A 6,000-nucleotide genomic window follows, 5' to 3' on the forward strand; every position below is an offset into this window, starting at 1 on the left:
GACTATTAAATCTGCATTCATGAAATGTCACATTTATTGAACTACATAATTTTTTAATATCACTAGTGCACGTTTTATAGTTGATTTTATTGTTTTTATGGCCATTCGGGGCTCTAAAACCCGGATTTTTTCAATGTTGTCCTTATAATTTTTTTCACACAGTCAGAACTAATAAAATAGAACAGTTGTGACTTTTTAATGCAAGGGGTCTCGGAGTTTCAATATTTTCACTCTGCTGGATACTAAAACCAATAAAAATACATGAGATTTTAATTATTTTCTGGATTAAATAAAACCTTTTCCTTTTCGCTTGGAACATACATTTTGTTTGTAGTTTCTGTCGTGAGGGAGACAATGCAACATCAGACAAAATACTTTATTTCCAATATTGTTGCAATGAATACAGTTTTGACCGGATTTTACAGTCTAACGGGCATTTAAAGAAAGGTGCTGTAGATCGGGGCAACCAAGACAGTGCTTGAGTATTTCTATTATTTCTTCTCCAGGTTCCCTCTGGAAAGCTCTCCATGTATCTGGAAAACCCTGAGCGGAGGGGTGGGGGAAGTGGGGGGAATGGAGAAAGAAGCCACGGGAGAGAGAGAAATTATACGCCTTTCTCGATTAAAAGAGGAATGCTTTCACATTAATTTCTTGGTATGCACTTGAAACACCACCAAGTTTTCCTGCTAATCTGGGGATTTCTGCAGGGCGGCGGGGCGGGATGCGTGCATCCCCGCACTGGCACGGTCTCGGCTCGGAGGAATCGGCTGGAGAACTCATTATTTTGTGTAATAACTTCGGGGCCCTGTCTTCCCCTTCACTTTCCATGAAATCACCCACCTTCGAGGAGTCCTGAGCTCAAGGAAAAAATAATAATAAAAATCTAGGCCCCCACTTGCTGCAGGCTGCGCCGCTGCCAGCCCCGACGGCGGAGCCGGGCGGGACCGGGGCTCGGCCGCGCCGCCCGGGCGCGCTCCTCGCGGGGCGGACGGAAAGAGCGGCTCTGGCCGGGGAAGCCAGAAGGTGCCGCTTCGTGGGTCCGCTCAGGTCGGGCCCGGGGGGTGAGGGGTCGGACGGGCTCCCCGGGGGAAGCAGCGCGGTGCCGGCTGCCGCCGGCCGCCCCTCGGGTGATGTTGCCGCGCTGGCCTCGCAGCGCGGTGCGCCCGGGGCTGCGCTGCACGCCCGGCTCAGCCTCGCTCACCGGCTGCTTCGAGCCATTCCCTCTCCTTCCAGCCCGTGTCCTGCGTGGAGCCCCGGGCAGCTTTCCCAAGGCCGACGCTCCACAGGTGCCTCGAGTGGCGATGGGGGAAGCCTTTGCCGGAGGAAGCGGCACCCACCGGCTCCGGTGGGGCTCTGGAGCCTCCCGCCGGCCGCCGCCGCCTCCGTCCCGGTGCCGCGGGGAGCCGGCAGTCCCGCGGCGGCGAGGGCCGGTCCCGCTCGGCGGCCCGGCTGCGGGTGGTCGGATCTCCCTCTGCCCAGCCCCGGGGCGGGGGCGCAGCACCGCTTTAATTTAGCGTTTATGTGTCACCGTGCTCGTGAGCGGCTTTTACGGGGCGGCGGTAACGCGAAACACCTGGACGGCGGCACCGCGGGCGCGCACGGCGGGGGCGGGGGCGGGCGGCTGCGGCGAAGGGCGCTGGGCTGTGCTGCTGGCCTGTGCGTTAAAATAAAATAAGAATAATTTTAAAAATCAAAACCACCATCTCCCCCAGTGTCAGAAAATCAGGACATGAAATGTTCCAAAACTAGCGACACACGGCAGGCGGTATTTCCACCGCACCCATGATTATCTGTGATAAACGCCCTGATAAACAGAATATTCCTGATTCCTGGGGTGGTTATATCAGACAATACATAAACCGGTCAGCAATTTATAGGTGAGTGTGTCTGGAATCACAGAACACTTTCCTTTGCCTCACGGATTGTTTCTGTCACTCTCAGGTATCTTCTCTCCAAACTGGGATTTTCACCCACAATCGCACCCTCTGTGACATCACAGGCTTCGGCAGAGTTACACCAGAGAAGGATTATTCCTAGCTGCAATAACTGTGTTTGGCTCACTGATTTAGTGAGCAACTCAGCAAAACTCCATCTTTTTAACAGCTAGAGCAGGATACCAGCAGCATCATTCCCTAAAGCTACAGGGCACTTTCCAAGAGGATCCAACCCACAGCCATTCCACCCCTTCCCATTATTGAAAATATTTCAAGACTCTTCCAAGAGAGGTGAGGCCACAGCCTTGAACACCTTCCAAGGAGGAAATAGGAGGGAGTTCACCTCTCTGATTTTCCTAGCATCATGGAAGCCAGACTGCTCCAGACAGAGGCATTGCACGTTGCAGGGTGATGTCAGTAGGTGCTGCCTTCTTCCAGATAACTCATCTGTTAGATATTCACTTCTTACAACTTCCTCCTCACCATTGTGATTTGATTTAATAAATGAGTTGCTACTGTAATAAACATTAAGGCAAGTTAGTCTTAAAGGCATTCATTAGATATAGCAGAACAAGAAAAATCTTGGTCTAAAAAGGGTTGGACAACATGTAAACTATTATTCTAGGCAGAGCTAGCAGGAGCTTATCGGTTTTTGTTCTACATTGCTATGATTTCGCCAAATTTAAATCATCCAAGAGAAAAAAAATGTGGTCTGAGGGAATCTCTGTCATGCTGAGTACATTTAAGGTTTCAGCAAAGTGGGTTCAGCTGTTTCTAAGCATTGGGTTAGAGGAAAGCAGATGTTTTTTTCCCCCTGGCATTTAGACATCTTTGCCTTGCCCTGAAAACCTGCAGAGCCCCATCACAGGGAAAACTTCCAGAGATGAAAGCAACTGGCAAAAAGTCGGCCAGGGGTTGTCTCTTCAGTTCCTCTTTTGCTCTTTTACTTGGGATTGTGGTTTAGAGTCGGGCAAAATAAAGACTCCAAATCTCTGCAGAGAGACATAGGCACCTCAGGAATGTTTAAGCAATTCATTAATGTTAAGTGAATATTTGTGGGTATGAGAGATGTGCTGCCACCAGCAAGGGCGCAAGGGTGTTTTTCACCTATGCTGTCACGAGCTCTGATGAACAAAAAAAAAAAAAAAAAAAAAAAAAAAAAAAAAAAAAAAAGTTTTAAAGGGTTTTTTTGAGTTCCAGCAAGGGCGCAAGGGTGTTTTTCACCTGTGCTGTCACGAGCTCTGATGGGGAAAAAAAAAAAAAAAAAAAAAAGAAGCAAGCTACAGAAAAGCTTTAATGGTGCTTTTGAGTCTTGTCAAGGATTTCCAAGGCAGCACATGCCAGACCCTCAGGGGAACATATTGTTAAGGTGCTTCCATTTCCTGTAGCCCCCAATATCATTAATATCTCTTCTGGGATACCCTGACTTGCAAAGTGGAATATGCAACATTTATAGCTCTGCAGTAAAAAGAAGGAACACATGGCCCCACATTATAAACATAGTTAATACCACTTTCTTTCTGGACTGGGCTGTCTTAGTGATTATTGTGACACAATATCTCTAAAGCAGTTTAATTCAGCTGAAGTGTGACACAATTCACCAGGGTTTTTTTCTGAATTGCAAAGAGGCATCCTCTTAAACTACATAAATTGTAAAGTTTTTTGAAATGCACTTTTCTAACCCTTCCTTGGTCTGAAAACTTTCTTATCTGACCATTATGAGAATGTGGTGAACAATGCTATGAAAAACAAAGCAATATATTGTTCCTTATAGGCTCATATTTCCTTTGTATCTGCCACCAAAAACATGAGCTATTCTGGATCCTGCCTATAAATGCGACTGAAAGCTGCTTGTTTAATTATATTTATTTGGGGTGATGGCAACAGTAACATGTTAAAACTTCTCTATATTTTTATGTGTTGGCTACACACATAAAGATTACGCCCAAAACCATATATAATTCCCAGGGGCTAGATTGCCTCTCACATCTTGCCCAATCATTTACGTAAGTGCAAACTGAATCTAAAATGCTGCTAACACAGACTGCTGGCTACTGTACACCCACTCTGTGTTGATATAAATGACTATAACAAGACATCAGACAATGGAGAATCTGCCTAAACTGCAGTGATGACAAAACTTTTTTTTTTTTTTAACAGAGCAATCAGAACACAAATATTATATGTTTCAAAGAGGACTTGTGCAGCAAGATTTTTCACGGTAACAGTTCCAATGAGTCCAAAGTACACACAGCTAAATTTGATGTCAGTAGGAATTAGGTATGAATAGGGAGTGTTACTTAGTTATTTTTGTTAATGTTTTCCAGAGCTTACACATTCACTCTACATTTTTTAGCAAACTTTATCATTTTGGCATCATAAAATCAATCCCTAGATAGGTTTGTTCTATATGGAGCAGACACACACATGCAGTTGCTGTTAATAGTCAAATACAGAAGCTTACAATAACCATCTAGCTAACTATTAATGGTTGTTTAACAGTGGGGTTAGAAGGACGGATCTGAAATCTGTCCTCATCTGAAAAATGGATTGTTAGCCTCTCAGGGGTGCAAAATTTTCAAAAGGCTTCATTTTCACAGTAGAAGCCAAAATACTTGGGTAGAATTGGCTCTAGAAAGCTGGAGGAATTGCCTTAGAGTCAAATTTGGAACTCATGCAGTGGGTTTGGAGTCCATTTAAGCTGATGATTTTCGATTTTCATAGGCAAATAATTTATTTTTTCATAACAGACTGAGAGAATCTGCCTCGATGGTCGCACATGGAAATATCTCATAAAGTACAATATTAAAGAGGAGAGGAGAGGAGAGGAGAGGAGAGGAAAGAATATTTTTTCCTAAAGCAGATGTCTCCCCTTTCTTGCTCCTGCCCCTGAGCTGAGGTCTCCCTGTAAGGGAAACTGCTTAGCTCAGAATCAACTGACAAAAGACAGCAGCATCAGTCACAGACAGCACCCAGCCTCGAGTCTCTGGGTCCAGAGACCTCATCATTTCAATTACACTGTTAGTTCATGCCGGAGGTGTCAGAAGAGTTAGACAACACAACTGCCACTTATTATACTACTTCTCATAAAAGCAAAGAAAAAATAAGTTATGCTTGACATGAAAATAAATATGCTGATATAAAATTTGTATATATCTAAAGTCTGTATTCAAAATATTACAGTACCTTCCAGATACTTTAAGATTAGACTTGACTAGCTTTTTGGAAGAGCTGCTCTTTCTTAATCCTTCCTTAGTTTGTCCATCTCATAAATTTACCTCATCTCATTGCTGGGGTTGGAAGTTTTAGGTGTAGACATGGAAGTTTTTAGTGTTGAGTAGAATCTAAACCATGTTGTTCTCTTGAAGTCAAACCACGACACCAGAGTCAAACCTGATACAGATGCTAATTGAAATATTGATCTCTAACCACACTCTATTTACTTTAAAACCTTACAGCAAAACTAATATGAAAAGATGTAAAAAAGTGTCTGAATAATATCCTCAGCAGACACACAGGAGATACACAGCTGCTGAGAAAAGGCAGCTGGACTTCAACCCTCAAATTTGGACTACATCCTCAAGGAGCTTGTACCTGTGAAGCTCAGCTGCTGCACAGTAATTCAGTGGCAGATCTATGGTCCACACTTCTGCTCCTGACTCTGCTGGAGCAGACACATGCAGGAAATGCCTGGAGAAGGATCCTGCACTACACTGGGGATCCCCTTCCCCAGCACCGTCAGTGAATCCCCACCATTCCAAAGCACATCTGCTTCCCAAGGTCTCCAAGGCAGCCACAGACAGTGCAGGTTGTGGGGGCCATTCACACAAAGAGCCATGAGAAATATTGTGCATATGGGTCACACGCCAATCCACACAGTTCTTCACACGTCAAGGTACAGCCAAGGATAGAATCTGTACAAAAACGGGATTTTATAAATGCTCTATGTTCAGACTCATAGAACATTTGGAGAGGAGATGCAGAAAGCAGACTGCTCACCTGCACAGACTTCAGAGATCCTGTTGATAGTGGGAGAGACCCCCTAATTACAGCATCATAATTGACC

The sequence above is a fragment of the Onychostruthus taczanowskii genome, unplaced genomic scaffold (assembly GCF_017590055.1).
Source record: "Onychostruthus taczanowskii isolate IOZ18803 unplaced genomic scaffold, ASM1759005v1 scaffold5, whole genome shotgun sequence".
NCBI lineage: Eukaryota > Metazoa > Chordata > Aves > Passeriformes > Passeridae > Onychostruthus > Onychostruthus taczanowskii.